General features: G+C 40.4%; 1 protein-coding gene across 15 annotated transcripts in view; it reads left to right on the top strand.

Moving 5' to 3' along the window:
* The window catches only part of ZBTB20 (zinc finger and BTB domain containing 20), a 473,676-nt gene that overhangs the window by 396,994 nt on the left and 49,469 nt on the right, over positions 1-27,213 (top strand). The window lies entirely within an intron of this gene.

Genomic DNA, 27,213 nt, shown 5'->3' on the forward strand with positions numbered 1-27,213 from the left:
CATAAATTGTTCATCACCTGGGGTGAGGAAGTAATCTATTGCAGTTGAGTCTCATGCAGAAACCAAGCATGTTATAAGGTGATGTCCCTTTCATCAGATGTTGACTGCGGTAGGGGGAAGGACATCAGACTGCCTGAGCCATCACTTTGAAGAGAGAGCTCACAGGACATATGTTACTTGTGGCGAGGCTGAAAGTGAATGAGGTAACCACAGAGTAAGCTGCTAATGATGTGGATTGTGGGAAGCACTACTGATAGGAAGCAGACAGTTGGATTGATTAGGGCAGCCCCAGGGACTAGTTGTTTTTCTTTCACCATCCTGGGGTGAAGTTAAACCTGCTACTGGTAGTAATGAAGAATAGCTAATACAGATCAGACTCTGCCAAAGTAACAACAGTGGCATCAGGAGCAGAAAGTTTTGCAGATTTGTCTGTGTGTGCACTTGCTACTGGTGTTCCTGGTGGGTGGCTGAATCATCCTGATGGCATTCAACAGGAACCAGCTGCTGAGAATATTAAAATGCAAGCATTTATTCCTCTAGAGAGACAGTAGCATCTGCAAAGTTTTCCTGTCTTGATAGTACAGATAATCCCGTGGAGTATTCTCTAGTAGTTTTTAAACTCTCAATTCATTTATACATGTATTTTAAAGCTGTAAGTGCTTTGTGTCTGCACAGAAAGGAGAGCCTAGTCTTAGATCTGAGGCCACAACTGTCCTAGGCAGGTAGTTTACAGCCCTGTGCTCTGGCTGAGGTACCTTACATGGGCAAAAAAAAGCTGGGCTTTGCCTCCTTCTCCTCCTCCCACCTTTTTTCTTCACCCTCCTCTTGTCAGGCAAAACTGCCTTGGAGGCTGGTATGCCACAGAGAGTGAATCCTTGGCTATGATTCTGTAACTTCCATATCAGGGTAATCTCTGTCTTGGAATTTATAGTAACAACAACTGTAAGAAATGGTAAAAACTGCGACAAAGCAATTTAGTGGTCTGGTAGAGTAGGATGTTCGACACACCCATTATTGTTTGTATTTGTTGTTCCCAAAGAGGAACATGTCACTTTCACAAGCCTGTAAGCAGCACTCTGCAGCCATAAACTGCTTAGAGTCTAGGGGATACCTCTGGGAAGGAAACTGGGCCCTGGCAGCTTTGAAAAACCCAAACCAAATAATCAAAACCAGGGAGCACTCAGCACCCATCAGAAGCTGGCTCTTAGTCCGACATGGTCCTATCAACAAATACCATAACTGTAACAAGTGAGGGAAGAGAAAAAGCAGATAGTAGCAACAGTGGGGAAAAAGATGGTAATTTCTTCTTGTAAGTCTTTGCTTAGCTCTGCATATCCCTTCTGCTTTCTTTAGAATATGTTCTCATGCAAATAGTGTGTGATTTCACATACTAATGGTGTTTACAGGATGGGAAAGGCAGAGATTCTGCCCATGGTATATGATGTGAGTAAAGGTGCAGGATTGTTTTACAGAGAAAGAGAAACCGAGCTCTTTTGCAGTGTGGCTGCAATGTTGGCACAGAGAGAAGAAACAAGCTGTAGGCAGCCAGAGCTGTGTAGCAAAAGGGTAAGGTTTATGATTTTATTTAAAAAGGAGCATAACTGGGTGCACTCATCACAGCAGCATTTTATTAAGGTATTTTATCCATATCGAAATAGCCTTGTGTAAAATGCCTGCCTAATTCCCCACGGCTGTGAATAGTTTGGCTATGTTTTTTCTAAGCTGGAATATTAGTACATGGTGTTAAAAGAGCAAACTCGCCCAAGGCAGCAAACCTCCATTCCTGCTTCCACCTTTTGTCATTTCCAGTCATCCTCAGAGCCTGTCAGGGTGCGTCAACAAGTCAGGGTTTTGACAGGAACTCACAGACACAAGAGGGACCACAAACACCACTCTACAAAGTTTATTGATAGCCTCTCTCATGATGTGACAGGCCAAGGAAAGCTGTTGCAGGAGAGGTGACAGTGACAGCAGCACTTTATAGCCCTTCCTGATTTCAGCTTCTCCTTGGAAAGAGCTGTTGAAACCTCTTAGCAGTGTTAGACATATAGTTTAATCTCAGTAAGACATCACGGTGATGATGCATACATCAAAGACTCTGTTGTGTTTTCCCCTTTTTGTGTGAATTATGTTTGCTCATTTGTTTAAAAAAAAAAAGCATAATGTTTTCAATTTTAAGAGGCTTAAACCCAAAGCTTTGGAAAGTCTTAACAAAGAATGATTTAATGAACTGGCTATTGTGTTTATTGTTGTGCTCAGCTACTTAAGTATGTCATAGGCTGTGCAATACAAACAATTAATGGTCAAGCTTCTGAGCTCAAGTGCTACGGTCTTCTGCGTTCAGAAAAGGAGTAGCAGCATTTGAGGTCTGTTCCCACTTAAGCAGTAGTGCAATAAAAATCCAGTGGATTTAGACTAAATGCCGTGGGGTTGGATTTGTTGTTTGTTTGTTGGTACAACACAATAAAGTAGAACTTAATCCTGAGTAAGAGCAGCACTGGAAAATTTCAGGAACATACTGAATAATACTTAAACTGATATTTTCATCCCAACATTTCCTCTAAGGACACATCTCTCTTAAAAAAAGTCATAGGGAAGAAAAGATTCTTGAGCTTTGTCTTGATAATGCTGTGGGTGTGAGTGAGCTTTGCACTGAGAAGATCATGCCCACCAAATTTAGGAATGGTTCATCTACATTGCATACCCTGCTGTTAGACCATGGGGTATCATGGCTCTTAATGCAGCTCAGCTGATAGCATGATGTTGGTACCCATCCTGAAAGCCACACAGGATGTGTCCCAACAAATCCTGGGGACTTCAGTTCTCCAGTGAAATATAGGCTATGAATAATCTTTAAAAATTCTCAAATCAATTTTTTTGCTAAAAATACTTTCGCTCTTCAATTTTATGATTTCTGTCATGTCAGCTAACTACTGTTCCAAGTAAAGGCAGAGGAAGTATCACTTTAATGCTTCTGTATTTTGTCATGGGTATTTAACATCTTCTATTTTCACTGCTTATTTGCACTTTGTATTTACCACTGCAAAATGATAATGAGAAGGTGGGGGTTAAAGAAAGTAATGAATTTTCAGAGCTGTTTATTGTCCTCAAACAGCATGAACCTCTAGGGCAATAGCCCCCCACCTAGTCTAAGCAGTCAGCAAAGAGGCATTTGGACACAAATTCAGCCACTAAGAATGAAGTCAAAGCTCAGAGCTATCATAAAAAATTCCATCCTGAGAAGAAAGGAAAGGCTGAGGCCGCCAGTGGAGCAACTGAGTATCCACAGAGCTCTGACTTGGTTTTCCCTATGCTGTCTCATGGCTGAAATCAAACTATGTCTCTGAGTTATTTACCTCTCTGGCCACAGGAAAATGGCAAACCTGAAAATCCTATCAGTGCTATCCATGTAGCAAGAGCTGCCCCTTTTTCACCGTGAATACTGTCACAGCTGAGTAGCAAACTGCACTAACTCTGTAATAAATATTGTAACAATGGTTAATGCTGCATTATATTTTACTAGAAATGCTTTTCCTAGTAAGTTTGGATCAGGCCCTCTACCATTCTCCAGCCCAGTCCCATCAATGAATGCTTCCCCTGACAGCTGCCTGTTCAGTCAGCCCTGTACTGTGGTAAATAAATGTGCTATCAGCATAAGGTGTCCTAAAATCTTCCCTCTTCATCTCTGCTCTGTTTACATTCTGTGTAATTCTTTGACTCAAACCATCTCACTCACAATACTCTGTCCTTAGCCTTTTATTCTTCAGCACTCACTCTGTGGGTGAAAGGAATAAACAGCAGCTGCTGGAACCCAGTGGCTGAAATAGTTGAGAGTTCATGTTTCTTTAGAGACAGAATCTGTGAGGATTTGTGCTCCAATCTTTTTTTCTTTTTTGCCCTCATGAAGATTTGGAAAGAGTGCCACACGTGAGCTCTGGTATGGTAATTCTTCTTTGCCACCTGAAACAGTAGTTGTTCATACTGACGTTTCTAAGAGAAAACATGAGTTTTATTTCAAATCCATCTCTTTATCCAAAACCTGGTTGTGAGCAGGTATCTGAAATTTAGCATATCAGATTATGACAGTCTGCCAAGACTCTACACAAGACAAATGGGGGTGGATACCAGAGACCAGGACACAATACTGTGTTCTTCGTCAGACATTTTGGGGAAATCTGAGTGATCTTTCCCCAAGGTTTAGCAGAGGGCTAAAGAATCCAGGGGACAGAATAGTTGGCTTGTTGTGGATTGTGGTGTTGAAATACACACAACGCTGTTAAGAATGAAGAACAAGTCAAAAAGAACATTTCTACTCCCATAATTTCTCTGAAAAAGCCACCTTTGTATGGTAATTTCTTCATTAGCTTTCAGTTCCATATACAAGATACAGGGATAGACATTCATTCAAAGATGATGAAGCCTTCATTATTTTTAGAAAGTTCATCACAGAACACATTTACTTGTACGCTGTAAAGCAGTTTTACAATTTAAACCTAAGGAGTTGTCAAAATAAATGAGCAAAGTATGCTCTGTGACACTTTATCCTTTATTTATTTATATTTTGTATTGTCTGTTCAACTGTTCGTTAATTTGAAAAATTCAGTTATTTGTGATGGGTCAGCATTTGATCTTGCTGTGAATTAGCAAGATCAAATTTTTTTCCTGGCTAGAAATTCTCCGAATAGCAAACGCATTAGCTGAGACAGTTATGCTTGGGCTGGAAGAGCCATGGTCACCTCAGGTAATCCAAAGGATTATTCTGTGACAGATTATCCCAAATGAAGGTTTTTCCCAAACTGCCTGCTTTCTGAAAGGTCGCATCACTTCTGTGCCACTTCTGAAATGAAACCACATTTCAGTGCTTGCAGGAGGAGGAATTCCAAAGGGAAGGGACGGAGGTGGCAGAACTGGGTGCCATGTGGTAGGCATGTCAGCGGAGGGAACGGCATGCCACACACCTGCTTTGGGCTCTGCCGTGCCACAAGTTAACATTTTGATGAGCAATTTCCATTCTGTTGTTTTCTCTCAACACATGGGGTTCAAAAAACAGTTAAAAGAAAACTGTACCCATTTGCTCATCTCAGAAGCCTGTGATTTCAGAAGAGTCTGCCAGATTAATTTTCGCATATAGAGTATTTCAGAGTTGAAACACACAGGAACGCAGTTTATCTTTTGAAATTGTAGTGTGATGGCCAAAGAAGAATAGGTATGTGTTGCTCAAACTTCATGGAATGACACTGACTGATGGCTTATAATTGTAAAAAAAAAAAAATCTTTTGCTGTAATAACAACCTTCAGAGATTTCTCAAGTCTTTGTAATAGTCATGAATACTAACCTCTCCAGGAAGGCTTTTTTTCAGTGGCTATATCAAAAAAATTAAAGACATGTGACAATCATTTTGCTGGCTGCACATCTGTGAAGAACCTGCTTTCTGTAATAACTGTACTTGAACTAGTTTTCCTTTAAGCCTGCATTTGGATGATAGAATAAAATCTATTGACCTGCTGCATTAAAACATTTCATTTTTGTCCATCCAATCTCCATAACACCCTGTTGAGTGGGGGCAGACAGAAGGGCAGGGAGGGGAAATGTCTGCAGAATTCCATTGGCATTGCTGCAGAAAGAGCACTCTTACCCAGACTATGTATTTTAGTCAGAAATAGGCCAGTCCTTTGCTAATTTACCCTGAGCGGTAGCTGTCATGAGGTTGAAGAAAGAATTAGTCATGTATTTCTTGGTTAAACCTCTAATCCGATACTCATGTAGCCAATTTGGTTGTAAATTTTGGCTACTGAAAATTTTCTGGCTTGCCTGTATCTGTGTAATTGGAAGACGGAAGAGATTCTCTCACTTTAATCTGACGCTTATCTCCATCCTCCTTAAGGCAGGAGAAAAGCCAAGGGATTTAGCATCTCCCTTGTTTTCTTGCAACCTACTGAGATTGACTATGGTTAGAAGCTCTTCTTGATGCATTTTGTGGCAGGATGTCCATGCTGCTAGATACCTTTTGTTACTGAAGTCTGAAGCATTAAATTATTCAATAACCCGTTGTTGTCTTCCAGGAGAGCATCAGCTTGTAAAAAGTGACATGATCACCACAAAAGTCATCTTCTGACATGCCCTTGCACTCACAGATCATGCTCATGCACTCATTATTTGGAACAGTTTTATGATTTTTTTCAGTAACCTTTTATAGAGTTAATTTCACTGGTCGCTTTCAGGGGGTCTGCCTGATTATATACCAGTGAAAAGAGATGGCGCTTGAGAATGGTTGATATGCTCACAATTTTTGTAAGCAAAGACCTTGACGAGTTCCTCCACAGTCAGTCTCCTTGGGCTAAAATTTCAACCTATTACATGGGGATTTAGCCACTCATTTCCCATAAACATCAATGGGAGTCATGTGGCTAAATCCCTGTGCAACACATTGAGAATGTATTCCCTTATGTTTAAACTCATTTTGATGCAGATGCTTTCTTCTGCAGGAAACAAGCAAAACGTAGAAGCCATTTATTTCTTTCATTTGTCTGCCCCAGATCACCAAACTCCCAAATTACCTTCTCTTCTGCCTAGGTACCACAATATCCCACAGGATTTGCTGAATCTGTGTGTGACACCAAGTTAGAGGCCAAGCTTCAAGACACTGGGACATGGGATGCTAATTGGTATTTATTACCTACTCATGTGTGGGGAAAATTGGACAGATGACAGGCTGTCCCTTCACCCATGAGAACGAGATTTTTCATTTCTCTCAGTTCTCCATCACCTGCTGTACCACATATTGAAGGAGAGCCCACATGCTGTTTTAACTAGTGGTCTTTGACAATGAGTTGCAGTGTAGGATCATTGCTTGGCTCTCGGATGATGTGTGCTTTGTGATACTCTCCCACAAGGTTAAGGGATCTGCTATGAACACGATATGGAGACTCTACTGACTTCCTTAGTCAGGAAGAGGGTCTTTAAGACTAATTATTGGAGGGAGGGGAAATGAAAGGCTATCAGGATGTAGGCACAAATGTGAATATAGTATTTCAAAATCACTGGGCATGATTTTCAGTAATGGCATATGTGTGTTAAGATGCAATTTTGTGCCTGGAAAGAATTGTGTTCATTATAAATGGCAGGTGCTTTTAAAGCATTTAAATATTGCATTTTCTATTTCCACCTGCACACCAGGTAACTGGGTATTAATATGCTACTAGTTGAGCCCATGATTCATTGCAGGTGCAGTGCTTGGGAAATCAAGGATTGTATTGAGGTCCTGATGAAAATCATGCCCTCAGGCACATCTGAGCTCCATTTTGATCAACAAGCCAAAAATAAGACTTTTATTTCAATTACAGTTCGTCTGATTTTGAACTTAATGATGCAACTTGAAGTCTATTGGCTTAGCTCCTGAGACCCAGGAAGGAGGATGTCTGGGACCTTGCCTATTCAGTGGAATAGAGGTTCCCATTAAATTCACTCTGATCTCATTACATGTCTTTTATTTGGTCAGAAGCTCTATTTTTGCTCTTCCTGGCCTTATTGAATCTGTTGTTGATTCATTGTGCAGACTTGGTATTAATGAAAAAGACTGCCTCACTCAGGTCTCTCTGGAGGGTGAGATTTTCCATAGCCCTGTGTCTGTAGCACGTGTTGGAAGCACAGACTCTGATGGGTTGCCTTGTGAAACTAGATTCGAGCAGAGCTTTATTAATAGGCTGATGAGATGTATCAGCCTGGCGAGGCTGCCTGCCTCCATAATGAGCGAGGGCTGTATTTTACTTCCCTTAACGAAGAGAAAAATCCTCAGCAATGCCTTTTCTGTAGCCCTGCTATCCCGGCTCCACATTCCACTTTCAAAGACCTCTTTAAAGGTCTCTATTATTCCAGCTGCCTTTAGGTGTCACTCGAAGCTTTGGGTTCCTCCTGTTCATCCTTCCCTTTGTGTGCTGAGCCCTGCCCTGCCATTCAGCTGCCCCAGCAGCTTGGGGGCCCCTGGTCACCCCCAGCCACTGCTCCCCTCGCTTCGTGGTTGCGTTGCATTGTCCACACGAGTTGCACATCGCGGCCGAATGAAAATGAAAGTAATTCATTTTGGTAGCTTTTCTCATTTCCAGCAAAGCTGGATGTCAGAGGCTGCTCCTGCATGATGGAATTGGAAACTCTGCCACAGGAGAGGGTGGTTGTCCCACAATACGTTGTGGGCTGAAGACCTGCATTTTTAGCTTGCATAAGAGTGGAAGGGCTGACTTCTGTCCTGCTTTTGTCAGCCATTGTCAAGGTGTCCTAGCTCCCTTTGCCATTAAATTTCAGGAACTGTTAATCTGGTCGTTTCTGTTTCAAGATGTATCTGAGCATTTTCGAGTGGGCCAAATACTTTCTTGGCCTTCTGACGAAGCTTAGGTCGCTCATATGGTAAATCATTAATTTGGAGACTATATTCCGCCTTTGCTGGGAGTTAAGAGTGGTGTTCTAATAGCTTCCTTCCATCTGGAACAGTCATAAACCAGATGGATAAGGGATTGGCACCACTTATTTTGAGTCTTTACCCAATTCACCCTGTATAAAGGGACCTTGCAATATTTCCCAGACAATTGTTGCATGTATCCAGAATCACGAGTGAAAAATATCAGGATCAGATGTGTGGGCTGCCTCTTGGGGAAAAGTTTGAAGGGGTGAGCAATAAAAATGACACCTTCCTTTAGCAATGTTACACTGGAGTCCATTATTAGGAACCATATGTAAGATTGTTTTGTATCTGAGTGTTATTTGAAAAGGTTGTCATCTAGTTTGAATTCCGAAGATTATAGCACCTTGGGTTAAGCCACTTCAACACAGAATTTGTATATGATATAGAATGGGAAGAGATAGGTTTTCAAGGATGTTGTGTATAAGGATGCCAGCATCTTCTCCTACCAGATTCATTGTCTTCATCCCTGTTTTCATGAAAATGAATTCATCACACTGCATTTCAGTACATTCCTTTAATATGATTTAGTAAGAATGAGAATATTGCCAGAAACGAGAAGCTGCACCTATATATATTTATTTATTTTGGTAAATTAGAAATATTATTGTTTTCATTAGTGAATGGCTGGAAGGAAGAAGTCAAGTGGTTGTGCAAACAGCATTTATTACGGAGAGTGTTTTCATTTATAATATGCCTTTAAAGAACTGCTCTTTGGCCCAGGCCATACTGCAGTGTTTGAGAACTGCTTCAAGAACACTTCTGATGCTGCTGAATACCAGAACAGATTCATAATGGTAGCCTATTTTATTTTGGCTTAAAGAAAAGAAAGGAAGAAAAGAAAGGTAGTTCAAGAAAGACCATAAAATTCAGGCAACAAAATCAAAAGGTTCACAAAGACTTCTTACACATACCAGAGACATGGTATTGCAAAGTGCAAGAAGGAAAGCAAGAAAGGGAGTGTGCCTAAATGGGCAAAAGTGGAAGAGCTTGTTCAAGTCAGAAAAGCACTTTTCACTAAGCACAAGTCCAGGACAAGCAGATCCATAAGAAAGGTTTATAAATCTCAGATAAAAATTACAGAGAAAATGATACAACAGTGGTTGGGAAAGCAAAGAGCAAACCCATAGAAAGAAAAGGTTCTGCACTTAAACTTGAGTTTGAGGAGGAATAGATGGGGACATTATCAAAGAAAAGAGGAAGGATCTAAAGATAGGAATACTGAGGCATTATAACGAATTTCTTTTTGTTTGTCATCATTGTTTATATTGAAGACCTTTATGATTTTCAGCCAGTTCAGATCCTTTGTAGACATCATCCACAGAGTCCACTGACATATCATCTGGGATCATGTTGAGTATGACTCCTAGAGCATACAGGGAACTGGGATAGAAGGTGTTGGTGCTCCTAACAAAAACAAACCAACCAACCAACCAACAAACAAACAAAAACAAAAACAAACAAACCAAATAATGCAATCTGTTCTTAAAGTTAGCTGGAGAAACAAGGAGATTCAAAAATTGCTCAATTAATTTGAAAGACCAAGGCGTTCTCTTATGAATTCATTCTGCAAACCGTGTTTTGGCAGTTTGCAAATTGTTTACCATTATAGTTAAAACCATAAACAATTTCTTGTAGGCTGGTTAGTTTTTACTGACTCTTTCCACTTGGTTGGAAGAATCTGTCCATGCCTGAGTGCCTCAGTGCCTAATGCCTCCTGTGCTGAGCAGCCCATCCCTCTGGTCCCAGGTGTCATCTCTGCGGATGGGCACCTTTTGAAGCAGTAAATGCCAGGAGATTCTGTCGCTTCCCACTACCAGCTCCATGCTGGTCTGTGAAGCAGTAATTGGCAGCCAATATTGTGTATTGCATCCAGGATCCTTTTCCCAGGATATCCATGAGGATGGGAGAGATGGGGCAAATGTTATCACTACAGAAGTTAAAAATTCATTCCAGTCTGTCTTTGTGGTTTCATGATAAGGAGTGTATTAGGAGAGCCAGTTCCTTTTAGCAGTTTCTCCCTGAAATGTGCTGGAATGAGAAGTGTTCAGATGAAACCCTTTGTGCTAGCACCTCTCTCTCTTCATCTTCTGCCATTCCATACAAATTTGTCTCAAGAAAGATGCTAAATTGAGGTATTGGGTCAAGAAATGTGTCTCTTAGAGCAACTCATTACAAAACACTTAAAATACAGCTGTGCCTCTTGTTATAAAATCAAATTAAACTGAACTATAAAAAAATTATAAGAGAACAAAAGCACCAAAGTAATAATCAGAAACATATTGGCATTCAACATTAGTTCACCTGACCCTCATAATATGGAAATACCCAAATTAATTGGTTATTTGAAAACTGAAGTCAAGAGCACAACCTGTTAACAGCAGTAGTCCAGTTTTCCTATTGCCATATTTGTATCACCAGTACAAACCAGGGAGTACAATTCAGACTTGCACCTCGGTTTTGCTGCTAACACCTTAAATTTGTGCTGGATGAATGCCAAAAATTCTGCTCAAACAGGGGACCAACAGGAAATTAAAAACTTTTCTCTCTTAAAATGCCAGAGATATAGAAGTTGCACATCCAATACTGTGGTTCTCAACTTCCTGAAGGCACATAGGCTGTTTTTCATTATTTATTCCAATCAGTATCAAAGTTACAGTAGTCTGCTGACAGTCTTGCCTTTTGCCATTTTGTTTCAATTTATCTCCAAGTCATCTCTTGCTAGAAACTAGAAAAATTGTTAACAAAAGGCCAGTTTCACTGATGTCAGTGAGCAAAAGTACCAAAATAAGAAAGTCTTGTGAGGATTAGGCTCTCAGTGTTCATACCAGCTGGAAATAGGTTGGGATCCCATTCAAATGTCAGATGGTGGTGGCAGCTAGTGCTGCTTGATTTTGAAACCTGACATCTTCTGCCCTGCCTGTGTTAGAGGCAGTTCTGTGGCCCCACAGCAAAGCTCTCAGGGCTAGTGTCTTGTTCCAGCACCAGTTCCAGATGATGATCCACAAAAAAGGCAGTTCTCTCTGTCTTCAGTGCGAAGGAAGAGCACAGAATTGCAGAATGACATCTTTAGTTAAGAGGAACAAAAGCCTGAGCTGGGAAGGTCATTGTTTTGTCTTTTCTTGCTTATGCTTGGCTGATTTCTAACTTCAGAATTTATATAAAACATATCTCCTTTGCTTGTCTGTTTTCTGTGATTATTTGTATTTTAACAAAATGTTTTCATAGCTCACCATGATGATCAGTATGTTGGAAATGGGGATCTTAAAATATGGATTACTGATGTGATCATTTGCCCCAGTTGCAACCTTTCTAGATAATCTCTAATACAACAAGCCTTAAAAAATACAGCATGTGATAACAGGAGCTGCTTATTTGCTCCCTAGCAGAGCTACGAAGAACTCTGTATTTTCACTTTGCAAACCTTGGCAAAGATATAATACTGTATATGCCAATTTTTTAAAAATGATGGAATTTTGCTTTCATGCCCAGGATTAAAACTGCCTAAGGTACCAACCAATAGAAAACTTGATGGTGGGGGGAATACCCCAAGAGCCTTGGATGCTATTTTTTGATAGACTTTAAACATTAGCAGATATTACTACAGCAGGACAAAGAGTTCTCTGGACTTTTTGCTCTGAGAACTACAAAAATAAGTATCTGACATTAAATAGAACAATAAAAATACCTTCCCAAACTGTATCCTGATTTGACAAATCTCAACTGAAAGTAAATGAGATAGCTCAAATGCCAATACCCTGAAAAATGGAGGACAGAGGTTAGAACAAAAAATGTATAATCTAGGTTAGTGATTGCTCTTTCTGTTTTGAAAAAATTGAAAAGACAAGTGAGTAAACCCTGGATCATTTGGCTGCTAGCTTATTTAATAGATTGACACAGAAGTTTTCCAAATTTCTCTCAATTTTACAAAACACTGGTTCATTGCTGAGACCTGGAGTGAAGCTGTTTACAGCTCTGTGCTAAGTAGAAAGTTCAAATCAATTCTTGTCCATTAGAGTTAGGTATAACTGATGAAATATCCCCAGAGGAGTATTGTAAATGTATCAAGATGTCCTCCCCCATTACAGAAATGGGGAGGCATGGTGAATTACTTACCTTCTCTCTTACACTTAATGTCTCTGAAATGCTGCCAGGCAGAAAAGGCTTATCTTGTCTCACTGGGTTTAAGAGAGGTCTATGCTGTAGTCTGGGATACAGGGGAGGAAAAAAAGGTAATAGTACTGAGGGCAGACCCATATTAGGCTTTATTCCCATACAGGACCAGAGGGAAAAAAACAAAAAACCAAAACAAAATTTGAGAAAAGCTACTCAATAACCAACAGTGGATTCAAAATACATGCAGGAAATATCTGATCCAAAAATCAGTACTGGGGAGTTTTTAATAATGTAACTGAAATTTTTGTGCAGTGAGCTATATAATAAATTCACTCATTAAAATATACACTGAAATAGCATTGGGGCAGAACACACAAACAATAGAAACCAAGAAATCCATGCTTAAGGATGTCTCCAAATGCCAGAGCACAGTGAGCATGGTGCTGAAAGTAGCTAGCATTCACAATTTCTCTCCATCAGGAAAAGAGCCTTCAGCCTACTTTTCACTTGGTATGTATTTGGCTCTAGGATTGTACTTGAAGTTGTTAAGAAGTATGGGAAGTCTGGGTTCTTGCATCAGGATAAGGTCCTGGTATAAGGCCTTTGTTAGGGGTGTAATGAAGTTTGTGGCTGCCAGACACACTTTACATTTTACTACACCTGACTGACGTTCTCTGTCTACTCTTGCTGCTGACATGTAAGATTGCTCATTTATGGGGTCAGAGTGATCTCAGCTGCGTGTGACAGTCTGCCACCAAGAGCAAGACAGTAGAGTTGGGGGAAATCCCAACATAGTGAGACCTCTTGAAGATTGAATGGCAGAGAAGAGAGGAAAGGAGACACAGGAATGGGAATAGCCATGCCCCAAACTGGTCTGTGAAAGTGAATCTTGATGTAGATAAAGAGTTGAGGTTTGTGAAAAACTCAATAAATATCTGGTGCCCTCTGAGCATTCAGAAGGAAATCAGAAATACACAATGCAATAGGAAGAAGTGTGCATCTCCCCTGAACAGCCCCAGAAAATGTTGCCATAACAAACTAGTCTATGCTGCCTGCAGAGAAACTAGACTCGCTTTGCACGGTGCATGAAATTTTAAGCAACTCAATGAAGCAAAGGAAGAAGATCAAGTCAGAAGTGAAAAAATCCTGTGTGTGATTTTTCTGACTGTTGGGACTTCCAGCACAGCAACTTCTACTGATCTCAGTTGCAACAAGTGAATGAAGAAAGAAAAGCAAAGGTGGAGCAGGAATAATGGAAGTGAGGGAGGAAAAAAGTATTCAAAAGCAAAATATTTGTTAAGTAAAAGCACAGGGCAAAATCTAATGAGAAATTAAAAAGCTTTAAGGTCCAATTTAATTATGTGGGAGGGCAGGGGGAAAAAGGTCTTCAGGGTCTTAAATCATGAAGTGGACAGTGAGACTATTCCAAGAGTTAAATCACTGCTTGGAATTGGAAAGTCTGATTTTCAGATTTTTGCTTATTACTTTCTTCTGTGATCCTGGCAAGTAACACCATCTCCAAGCCTTAGTTTCTAGCCTGGAAGTTAGGAATGCCTTCCCTTCAGTAACCTATGAGGATTTTATGACACCAAATATTTTGAAGGGCATGCGATGAGATGACACTCCAGCTGTATGGTTTGCATGAGTATCAAAAGAAGAAAGAAATATTAGAAATGCACATCATGAGTGAGACCTAACCTGAGAGCAGTGGAGTGTAGATTTGGTTGTACAAAATACTCTTCCATCGTTAAGAAGGGTAATAAGGTGCATGATGATGTCCAGGTCTCCTCCCAATCTCAGGTATAGTTTTCAAATTATTTGACTCATATCAGAATGCATTAAACACACAACTTAGTATTGGGATTTAGTGGATATTGAGGTACAGGCAAGCTTCTGTTGATGTCATTAGTATGATCTTGGTGCTGCTCAGAACTGGAAGAAAGTGTTGTTGACAGGTTGCATTTTATGTTCTCCATTTTTCCCTCATTTTCCTTCCAAGCTTCTGTTGAGAATGCCCATCAACACATTAGTGGAACAAGGAAATAGTCTGACCACTCTATGTAACTATAAATAAGGAGGTTTTGTTTATGATGGATGCAGTGGTGTTCCTTTCCTCCAGCAGAAACCCTCCTGACTCCTCTGTCCAAAGCACCAGAGCCTGTTGCTGCTGCCCACCCCTCCCATGCCCACTCTGGGTAGTGTTTTCCCCACAAGCTGCTCTTTTGCATTGAGCTGAAGTCTTTGGGGGAAGACAGCTCTTTGAAATGCTCAGGGAGCATAACACAAATGGGCCCAAAGGCTGCTTCTTACAAGGCCAAGGAATAATCATTTAAACTCCCTGCACTCCAAGATGTATTTCCCTGCTGACTCTGCTGTCACATACTGCAGTAGACATCTTTTCTCTGGGAAGAGAGAGCTGTATATTGCTTTCTGTGAATCTCCACGTGTCTCCCACTGCTTATGGATGGAGAAGGCTCAAGGACCTGAAGTGGGATTGCTAAAAAACAACAGGATGCAGCCACAGGTTAAAGTGAGTGATTAGTAGGAAGGCTTCTGTTCTCACTGCTGTGATGTAGCTAGAGAATGTTTGACACCTGGCATATTTGGGAAATTTTCCTGGAAAGTAAGGTCTCTGATCAGTTAGTAATGTGAGTCTTCCCATATTAGTGTCAGAAAGCCTTAATCCCACTCTATTTCACTCTCTTCACATGCAATTCTTTGTGAAGCAAAACCATTTGCAAAAATATGAAGAGCTCCTTATTTCACCTATTTATATTTTGAGTCTTTAATCTTAGGCCTGGCAAAACACCACAAAATGGCATCTGTGCATACTTGTTCAGATTCTCTTTTATTCTGCCATATTTCTCTTCTAATGAACATTTTCAAAATGTTCAGGTGAAGAATTTTGTGGTTATGAGCACTTACGCATCATTTGGAATCTGTCCTCCTACTTGAAAAGTTTGTCATTCAGTGACAAACAGGAAACACATGACTTAGATGACCAGACTTATGGTATAAATAACAAATGGTAAAAAAAGAATCCTTCATATATTGCCAGAGGGATATATACCATTTATCCAGACTGCTCAGCTCATTCAACTGAACAAGAACATCGCTTGAAAAATTGAGACGTGGCTACCAAAAATAAAAAGGGGGTACATTTTTCCATTCTGAATCAGTTATACAGTCAACTCTAATAATCCTTCATGACAAGCCTTAGAGATAGGGAACAGCTGTAAACATATGTCAGAATAATTGAATAATTGCATATATGGCTTTTCTGTACATAGCATTGCTATAAATAGCATTGCTGATCTCTCAGGACCTTACAAGCCACCTTTAACCCTGTTCTGCATATCCTCATTGAAAATCAAAGGAATTGTATTGCTTCAATACAGAATTATTTTATTTCTTTTCATCATGAATTGTAAAATTCGCACCTTGTATTTGTCATTGCTCCAGGTATCAAAATTGCCATTAAGGAACTCTGGACCATTTTAGTTAATGGCCTGTGCTATTGGTAATATATAAATAAGGAAAGAGAGAAAGAAGAAAAATTAATTAGGGAGCAGGAGAAGAGGTTGTTTTCTCTGTAAGCATTAAAAAACTTGAGATATTATAAGTTGTGCTGTGGAGGAGATGCTTGTGAGCAAAGGCAGAAGAATCACTGTCTGCTGTAGCTCTGCTTATGGAGAATGCTGCGGTAGGAATGGCAGACATACTCAGATAAGATACAGATAGTTTTGGTGACATGAGCTTGGGATACACACACTCTCTATTTCCCAGTGGTGCTCAAAAAAAGAGGATGCAGGGAGAAGGTTTGGAGCCCTTTAATGGAGTATATATATATATAAAACACAAAAGTGCTTTAGGTAAGCTTTAGGTACACAGGGTCTCTTTTCTGTAAGTACAGGAGTAATTGACCTTATTCCTTCATCTTCAACCAAGTCCTTCAGATATCACAAAAGAGACATCACAAAGTTCAGGTAGTGCTCAGTGACTGCCAAATGCTTACAAGTTATATATGTGAGTGTATGTATAACTACATATACAAACATGCCTGTAAGTATATATGTGTAGAAATTGAATAGTTGCTTGCACAAATGCATGCATGAATATGTATAAGCATGAAGATGTTTTACTGTTGAAGTTTGGTGGGATTGTGTGCAGACATATATATTTATATTTGTATGTTAAATATGTGAGATATATTCACACAGTCACTAATTTCAGTCTAGTAACAGGGTCAAAAATAAGCATGGCATGTCTGATTAAGAAACCTCCTCTCTTTTCCAAAGCAGTGACACTGACCTTTTTCTAATAAAAAATAGAAATTGCACATGAGATAGAATTTTGGATAAAGACTGGACCTTAGGTTTCTGTAGTTCTAATGAAGAATATTATATCTGTAACAAAGAGGAAAAAACTGTTTCCTTGACTGGGAAGAAGCAGTTTTTTGAAGGTGCATGGGTTGGAGAATTGTTTATCTAATTCTTAGGGAGAAACCTTAGTCAGGAGATGCTAATGTAGAACATTAAAATTACTACTGTGAAAAATTAATTTAGAATACATGTATGTGATTCATTACAGGTCTATTGCTTTTACATACATGACATACAGTGCTTTCTGAAACTTAGTCTTGTTAATAGCTGAAACCCTGAGAAGAGTTGTGGCTTTATAGATTTCATTCTAGGAGCTTTGAGCATTGGAAGCCATTAAACAAAAATCCTGAAAGCCGCAGATCACCTTGCAGTGGCTGCAAACAACTTATTTCTGGGAAAAACAGTAATAGTGGATACCATAGTCCACAGGTATTCAAGGACACCTGTCCTCTATCCTTTGGGCCTTGTATCATCTTGAAGTAGATGGATTCTTACTCTGATCATGATGCAACAAATGTCCTTGCTGATATGTTTCATCAAAACCTGCTCTAATCCACTCTGCTCCCTGTTGCCCTTGGAATCATCTTTACTGGAAGGAGTTGTTGAGGGAGCTATAGTAGTTGGGGCTTTGTGATGAGTGTGAAAAGCCCCTTTCTGGGTGTTTGGAGGGGGGACTTGGTGTATCCGTGGGTCATCTCCGTGCTGTTATAAATAGGCTGCTGTAAACAAGAGGACAAATTAGTGTGGCTTGTTCCAGACAGACATCCTGTACGTGCAGCTCAGCAGGCAGCGCTCTGAGTCACTGTATGCAAATGCAGCCTCCCGTGAGACTTTGCGATGAAAAGGAAGAAAGCTTCTTGTTATTTCAGTAATTGTGAGCCACAGAGGCAAATAAACTAAGGCTGCCCATAGAGCCACCCTTAACCTGGGGGAAGGACTCTCTGTGGCTCCTGCTTTCTCTTCCATCACTAAAGGATCTGGATTCCTAAGAGTCACTGGGCCATCTTGATTTAGTCAACTTTTGTGTTTGGTTTGACTAGAAAATGACCTCTTAAAAATGAGCCTATCCTGTGCAGTCAAAGGACCACTTGACCACTTTTGAGTCAGAGTCACAGTCCAGACTGGCTGCTGCTGTGCTTTTCTCTCTGGATTACCTAGTTACCAGAGCCTACTCGATGCTGAAATAGCCATTGAAAACAATGTGTGATGTCTTGCCTCTGAGCAAGGAACAGTCAGAAGAGTCTGAATAGACTGATCAGCACCAATAAAGAGCTCCAAGCTGACTGAGTAGATATAGGAACAAGCTTTTTCTATAAATCCAAGATACAGCCATCCAGGATAGATGTGCTCACGGAGGGAGCCCAATATGTGAAATTGCAGGAATCATTTGAGAAAATGTTTGCGCAGATAAATGTAATGAATTTCCCTTTTTTCTCCTTTTGCTTTGTCATATTCCCCATCCATACAAAACCACAGTTTATCTTTCTGTCCTCAGGAACAGGGAAGCTGCCAGGCACAAATTGAAGAGCCCACACTAGCGCAGAATGGAGTGAAACATTCTCCATCATCTGTACAGATCTGACCAGCCTGTATTTAAGTTTTCTCTCTGTGCAGGCACAAACGCAATTAGGAAACCTGTGATTTCTCCTGAGCCTTGCCAGTCTGACAGCTTGGGAGAAGGAAGTGAGGAGAATGCAGGGAGTCACTGGGCTAACAGTGATCGGCAGCAGCACTCAAAATGTCTGTTCAATCAAGGAGGGTGTATCGGGCACTGAGGTCTCACTTCACTCCACAAACTGTGGCATCTCGGCACTTGGAGGCACCGTGCTCATTGTCAATCAGTCTGTGACAGCCAGCACTGCCTCCACAAGCACTTCATTCTCCCTCCCGCCTTTTCTGGAGTGGTAGGAACTGAAGATGATAGGAAACCAGAGTTAATGAAAGGTGAGAGTGTCAGACAACAGAGAGTTTATCCTACTAAAAGCAAGACAAAGGCAACCACACACATTAAAGCCCAGGGACTGTGATGGCATGGAATGTTGATGGTGCCAGGAGAGGTAAGCAGGAGCAGCAGGAAGAAGATATATACTATGAGTATTACAAATTATATATGTGAAAGTGGAGAGAATGTGTCAGGCTAAGGGACTGACTAGAAATGAGTAAAGAGAGGCCCAAAAAGGCAGATAAAAGGGCAGGCAGAAAGGAAAGTGTGGAAAAGGAAGAAAGACATTGCAATGGATGGGTATCATTTATACTGCATCCTCTCATGAGAAGCTGTGCCCAAAAAAATAGAGGTGATAGGATCTTTGAAACCTTCAAAAGTGATTAAACACACATTTTACATTAAAATAAAATGAGGGTTGTGAGTGTAAACACCAAGCTGGTCTTAAAAATTCTTCTCTGTATTCATAGCAGCGTACAGTAACATCAGCAAGAGCGGCATGACTTAAAGCCCTACAAATCAAAGTTAGCATGGGCCCCAAACACTTCATTAAACTCTTGTGCATATACTTTGCAATGCCAGTGTGTAGCAAGAGGTTGGGTATTATTTTTCAAAAGCATGTATGTGTTTGTTCCCTACATGCTATAAATAACTTTACATAGATGAAATTGCCACAAATTACTCATGCTAAGATTTTGGATGAGTTCCCCATTACTTTTCAGTCATCATATCATGGAAACACTGTTCTGAACACATACATGCTGCATTCCTGTCCTGAATTTCACCACAGATTTGCTTTCAAAGTTGCATCTGTGTCATTCCTTGAGACTTAAACCAGAAAGAAGTTCTGATGTATTTCTTGAAGCAGTTGTGATATAAAAGTGTTTTTTGGAGGAAGCGATGGGCTGCATTTAAGAAAATAGTCCCATAACTTCCACAAGTGAAATTCTTACAAGAGAAGTGGCAAATGGAGTCAGCTCAGCTCCCATTTTGCAGAAAGTTTCATTAGAGCTGAAAAGTAGCGTCTGATAAGACATTTCTCCAGAGCCCCCTAACCTGTCAACAGGAATATGAAAATCTTTAAAGTGACTTTAAAGAGTTTCACTCAGTATATTGCTCATAGCAAGTACCACAGCCATGTAACAATACTGAACTCGTGTGGCTTTGCCCTTGTAGATGAATCCCAAGCAAGTGATCATTTGAGGCTTTACGTAATGTGCTATTTTCCTTTCATTTTACACAGGTATTTATAATTGTTTATTATAGTAAGTGGTGGAGAATGTGGGGGTTTTAGTGTCCTAAAGACTGCAGTGGCCTCTCAGGCTGAAGCCTCCTGCTCCAAATTTCAAAGGACAAGGAAATACAATGACAATTATACTCCTCTGAAATAGAAGGTTTATTGTGTACAGCCAGGGCAGATGCTCACTTAGCTGTAACTGAGCTGCTAAAACAAAAGCTGTGTTTACCTGCTGCTGCTGCTGCTGCTCAGTATATTTGAAGTCTGACAGATCTGTTTGCTGCAATGCGAGAGGAGCCATGAGCATGCTTTAGGTTTAATGGCACACCTCTTGATGAGCCCTGAAATACTGCTCTGGGAGGTGAAGAGGAGGTGAAAATACACTTCCCTCAGTCAGAAACCATCCCTGGACCATGAAATACACTTTGGTTGGGAAAAGGTGCATGACAAGGGTGTCAAAAAAGTACAAGGGTCAATAAAGAACCATGGACAAAATCTGTCTGATTTAACAGAACATTAATTCAAGCTGCTCGGCTTTAAAACCAAGCTTTTCTTTAATTGATTTTGTGGGAATGTTAGTGAAGAATGTAAATTGAAGCCCAGCTAATGAATCGGGGCAACTGTCATGTGATTCATTTTTGTAAATGTAAATAATAAAAGGATGTTCAGTAAAAAATAACCTGTTACATTCTGCTTTAAAATAGCCTTATTTAGAACCAGTTGCTTTTCTAATATATAGCACATGGATTTCCATTAGCATCGTTGAGATGACTTCATGCATACCCTGGGGCAAGTTTTGGCCCCAAATGTTCTATAATTATGTGCTAGTGGCTCACACAGTAAGCTCGAGTTTTGGATAACTTCAAGCTGTTAGCATTTAAATGGCCACAACTGGGGCCTTGATGTTGATGCCCCATTAATCCCTCTTCTCTGGGAGTCAGGTTTTCCTGCTCTAACATCTGTTGCACCAGCAGTAGGTGCACCTACACTGACAGTGTGCAGACAGTCAGGTACACAGGGGAGGCTCTGCAGATCTCTGCTGAAGGAACTGTTCTAGCAGAACCACAGTTTGTATTGGGTGGAGCAATTGCTCATTGCTTCTGCCTGAAAAATCATCTTTATGTATCATATCCAGCCAAGCCAAATAATGGGTAACGTTTTTTAAAGATGTCCTAGACTCCCACTTGGGTCCACCAGCATCTCTTATTTTAGCAGGAGCTGAGTCAGACATAAAATAGAGATTAGGCTTCTAAGACCTAATACTTTATGAGCAAGAAAAAAAAATCTTTGCACCCTTTGGATGTCAAGATATCTGTATTTTGAAATTAAGATCTACTTGCATTTGACTGTCGTTTATTGCTCTGGTCTCAGAAATCTTAGACTTGTCAGAGATGTAGATGCTTTCTGAATATAGATGCATGGTGTTTTTTGCATTAGTATTTGGGAGGTATCATAACAAAATCTTTCTTATTGTGGATCCTACTATGATTATCTCTGTGGGAGATGGTTTGAAAACTTCAGCTCACATACAGAACAAGTTCTTGCTTGCATAGAATTTAATATTTTAGCACTCTCTGGATGACACTGACTTCTAGGTCATTCTCAGGCATGATCTCGGAGATACTTTTAGACCTTTGAGAGGTTTTATGGGGTTTGGTTGCTTTCTAAACAGCTGGATTAGCCTGATAGCTATGCTTTTTTTCATGCCTTGTCTCACTGGTTATACATTGGTGTACCCTTACTCAGGGAAACTCCAATATTGCTTTACTGGGGGGAAGAGCCCTATCTAGTTTCCCAGGCTTGAGTGGAAAGCTATGTAAACTGAGGAAAGGAGGGTCAAACTTTTTTCTGTGGGCTGAGAGGCCTTTTTTAATGTTGGTGTGAGGCAAAGTCAGACTGTTCTTTGTATGTTATTTTAGGCAACATTTGCATACACACATGAAACTTTTCGGTAGGCTTAGTGTATAAATCTTAGTAAATTTTTTAAATCCCTTTACACTTAAAGAAAGTTGTCATAAGTATTGTCAAAGTGATAAAAATCACACCACTTTAGGCAGTTTGAGTCGCTAGTGACTGCAATGTTATGCTTGGTGTTTAGAAAAGCTCTCAGCTGTCAGTCATATCAGCAGTACACATAGGGATAGGAATGCTGGTTTGGACAGGCTGAAGGTAATTAAAACATCCCATCTATAAGGACTCACAGGATGAGCTTTAAAGTTAGCTTGCACTTGGGGGAGTGAGCAGCATTGTATTTCTTCCTCATATTTAAGTGTTATCCTAGCCGGAATGGGTGTCAGAAGTGTTTTGTCTGTCAGCTGCTTGGAAGGTCCTCTGTGACGTACATGGGGCTTTAGGAGGCAGGCTCTGGGGAAGCTGGGGTAAGCCAGGAAATATTACATGAGTCTTTAAGTGTAGAGGTCAGGTTATCAGTGTGCATCAGCTGGAAAATAAACACACAGCCTCCAGCCACCTCTGTCACAAGACTCCTCGGCACCAGGCAGGCACGTGGTAGGCTTGTCTTCTGTCAGGCTCAGCAGGAATTCCTTTCTCTTCTTTGGAAGAAGCTATATTTGGCTCTGCAGATGGACAGGTACATACCATTAGTTAGCAGGGACCTGCAGAAAGCTAAGAAAGTGCACAGGCTGAGGTTGGTCGATACGTGGGCTTCAGGGACCAAACCAGCTGAATAAATTTCCCTCTTTGGCTGCTCAGATTTACCAACATATTGCACAACTCTCCCACTCATGCCAGCACAGATGTTTGTAGAGTCAAGCAATGAACAGAGACAACCAGTCTTTCTTTACATCATGAATTTTTGCAGGGATCGGGGAGTAATTTTTTGCAATGGACTGGGGAGTAATGAGAATATCTAATCTGATGTGGCTTCTAAAATGAGTATTTCATTGGACCTCCAGCCTCAGGGCATGGTTTGCAAAGTATTCAGTACTGCATTTATGTTTACCATTTTGTGCAGGAAGTACCATTGCTGGTACAACCAGCTAAACTTCTTCACAGATGTATCTTAGTGTTGAATTAGTTGGGCCCCTGAAGGTGGAGCAAGGAGAAAGAGTCTTCTGGATGTCCTACTTGACCAATGAGGAAGTTTAGCAGAAGTGTAACTCTGAAGCCAATGTGATCTTTGTTTAATGCCACCTGAAACTTGGTGAGATGTTCTCCCTTCACACCACGGAAGGAGCCAACAGTCAGCAGTGCTGTACCCGTAAGACCTCCGTTTGAGTGAAGTGTCAGGAAGATGCTGCAGTGCCAGGAAGGTGCTGCCTTGTCAGGGCTACTTGGCAGCATAAAATCTGAAGTAGCTCCTGCTATGTAAGGCAACAGGGGAGTTAAGTCATTTAGTGTCTCTAGTTCAAAGAAGGTTGTCTTTTTTCCCCATTGCTTCCAAAAAGGATCAAACCAGACACCACTCAAATGAAGATACCACTAATTTAATTTTTCTCTTTGATAACACAACTGCTGTAAAGACAGATATTCTTCTTGCTGAAAACTATCAATAAAAAAAGTTTATTTTTCTGTCTCTACCTTTCCCCTGCTTCTCACCCATAAGGTCTTTACTTTCCAGTTGGAAAAACTAAGGAGTATTTCCAGTGCAGGCTGAAAACAGTCAGGTTTGTTTTATGTAGTAACTTCTATGTCTCAGGTTTAGCTGGTGGTTTTCCTGTCTGCTCTCCTTGTTGCTGGGGAGGTTATGGATAGGAAGTGACAGCAATGTTTCATCTCATTGTGTCCAGACACTTGCACTCCCTCCACTGCCACCCTCTGCGTGTCTCTTTCATATTTTTTGTCTGTGCATGCAGTTTTTTGCAGTGTTTCAATACACTGGTAAGTGGAGTATTATTTTTTTTCTTTTATAGGCTTACATCCATGGTTCAATAGTATGGAAGAGTGCAAGGCCCACTCTGTCTCTTATTGACATTTTTAGGATGCTTTATAAAGTGAGACAAGCTCCCTTTTTGCACACTTAGGTCTCTGAATTTGTGACACAAGCATTTAACCTTTCCATAGACTAGCCAACTCATGATTCAGGAGGTCACATATGCTTTAAGGTCATTTCCCCAACTCCATTCTCACATCTTGTTGCCTGATCCATATATGCTGCTTTCTTCTTATGCAATGGATTATTCACTCTGCTGTGTGGCTATTCCTCTTTGGGAATCTGATCCTAAAAGCATCAACCGCATAGGTTTTACTCCTTGCTGCTTTACTTCTTTCTTAAAAGACATTGGATACATTGGATATATAAGCCTAATTCACAGGCTTGTCCAATGAACATGAATTTAGTCTCCTTCTGTTTAATCATCTTCTAACCTACCAAAGTGTGTTTCATGGTTTTCCATATTTTTATGGATGGTTTTTAGACCAGAAAAACACTGTGTACCTTGGAGTCATCATCATCAAACTGGAAAAACAATCAAGACCTGCTCAGCCCATCTCCCCAGGGCCAATGAACAACGTGTGCATTGCATGTCTAGTGTTTTGTCTAGGCCAGTTTTAAATACACAGTCAAACTTCAGTTCCTTCCCTAAGGAGACTACTTTCAGGTTTATACTATTTGCTCCTTGGAATTTCAGCTTTATATTACTGGTGTTGATTTCATCCAATATACCCTTATAATATTAGCTACCCTATTTTCTTTTTCTTTTCTTTTTTTTTCTTTTTTTCTTCTATTTTGTCATTTTCACCTTTCAATTATATGCAGCTTGTTTTCATGCCTTTGCCTTCATCTAGTAGTCATTGGCATGTAACCAGGCTATTGCAGATGTAGCTCTTAATTTCTTTCCCTAATAGCTCAGTCTTTCCACCACACTGCTTGCTTATGAGGCTCTTCTCTGAACTGTCTCCAATCCCTCTGATGAGGAGGTGCCCAGAAACAAATGGCACATTCCAGGTGATTTCACCTCAGAGCAGAGACAGAGAGACTATTGCTGTGTCTTGCTGTTATGTGATGTGATTACTTAGCTTTTAATGGTGATGATTTGTCTTGACTTTTCTCTGTGTGTTCAGTCTAGACTGTGGCCATTGTGTGTGGTTCTTTGAAAGATTCTCTTTAGAAGCCTCCAGGCCTGTTCTATTGATCTGAATTGTTCATATTCCTTTCAGGCTCCTTCAGCCCCTTTCCTCCCTCTTTTTCCTCAAGTGTAGCTGTCACAAAGCTCAGTATAATCTTCTCAGGGTTTGTGTGTTTCAAATACTTCAGTTAACAGTTCAGCTCCACCTGCTTTTGGGGCCAATCCTGAGGGCCAGGAATTTTGAGGCTATTTGCTCCAATGTGTAGGAAATACTGGCACTCACCTTTAGCTAAGTCTATCCAAGGCTTCTTTGAAAATGTTCAGGTCAGTAATGAGTCTTCATGGGACTAAGTTTTAAAGTAACATGCATGCTCAGCCTGGGCCCTTCCCAGTCTTTAGGTGGCTTGAGCCCGAGTATTTAACCTTTTGATGTTCATCCATACAACTATACAGAAAGAACCAAAGAGAAATGCCACGTTGAGATACTCCGGAATTTTTGAAGATGTTTGTATTCCAGTACAAATTTTGCTCTGGCACTTTACTGTCAAAAGAACAGACGTCAGGTTAAAGTAAACAAATAATCTGAGCAGCCTCTTAAAATGCATGAAATGAAAAAGGCTTCATTTCTCTCCAATGCTCTTCACCAGGTAAACCTACTTTGTCCACCTATCCATTGCATACTTTGATCCCTGTTATGCTTACAAACATGGGAGTGGTTTTTTGTTATCATGGTGCTCATTCCTTAAACATTTACTCCTGACATACATATATACAGATATATTAAAAAATATATATATAAAAAAAAGGCTTTTGCAACTCCATATGCCCAGAGTTCATGTTTAGTTCTGGAACCCCCTGGGCAGCAGCACTACTTTTGACCTTTGTGTTCACTGCGATGTCATGACCTCTGTGCTAATTGTAGCTTGGTATTGAAAAGACAGAATTTATGTCCTTGCTAGCAAAGCCTGTTCAGGATGAGATAAGCAAAAGATACATACCTCTCCACTGTCTGCTAACTTTGATAGGACAAGATAAGAAAAATGTACAGAATGCAGTGGTAGGCACCATAAGCTGTAAACAAGCAGCTATAAATATATTTGTGTTAAAATGCATATTGAATTCTCCCTGTCCTATAGATGAGGGTGGTTGTGCTAGTCCTTTTGGGCTAGTAACACATCACTGCTTGAGGGTTTTGGTAGGTATGTTCCCAATCACTGAACTAGCCAGAGTTTGGGCAGTTCTCTTTAGTTATGTCTTAACTTTCACTAGAGAAAAGAGTTGCAACAGACATTGAGGAACATATTTGATTCTGCAGGTCTGACTCATGGCACCTTGGTATTTTCTGTTTGTCATTTATGTCTAGGTAAAAGGGTTTGGAAAAGGTCTATCAAAGTTATATCAAATCAGACTATTGTTGGTTTGTTTTTATAGTTCTCTTCATTTTAGCATTCTTATTTTGTATCTTGTTTTTCTTTCTTCCAAATATCTAGTTTACTCTATCAGGCCCATTCCGCCATATCTACTACTAGAAAACTCAAATTTTTTAGAAAGCCAACCCTATTTTAAACACAAGCAAAGCAGGTAGATGCCTAACGTTGTGGAAGAGAGGTAGATGCCTAAGGATTGGTGGAAGAGAGAGACTGAATGGAATGGTCTTGTAGCAATGTGGTTTCTTGCCTGAACTGCTGTGTCAAGAGTCTGTGCAAATAGACAACTCTCCAAGTAGTCATAACTTCTCCTCATCTCTCTTTCCATCAGGCCAGCAGTGTGGTGTTCTCTCTCAGGGAATGGGCACATGTACACAACATTGCAAGGCTGCAGCCAGCCAGGGCTCCCTCTTACCATTTACGTGATTGTGTTTGCAGGGGCAACTTCTGTGCCCATTTGGCTGGGAAGCTTTACACTTCCTTTAGAAATAAAATACAAAAAAGGACATTATTTGTTCTCTTTCTGTGGTTTGAGGAGGTGGTTAACTTGTGGAATTTCTTTTTCCAATGTTTCCCAAATCTTCACATTCCTTTTTGTCTTTCCTGCCATTTAATATTTTCTACATGAA

The sequence above is a fragment of the Lichenostomus cassidix genome, chromosome 1 (genome assembly GCF_008360975.1).
Source record: "Lichenostomus cassidix isolate B80296 chromosome 1, HeHo_3.0, whole genome shotgun sequence".
Taxonomy (NCBI): domain Eukaryota; kingdom Metazoa; phylum Chordata; class Aves; order Passeriformes; family Meliphagidae; genus Lichenostomus; species Lichenostomus cassidix.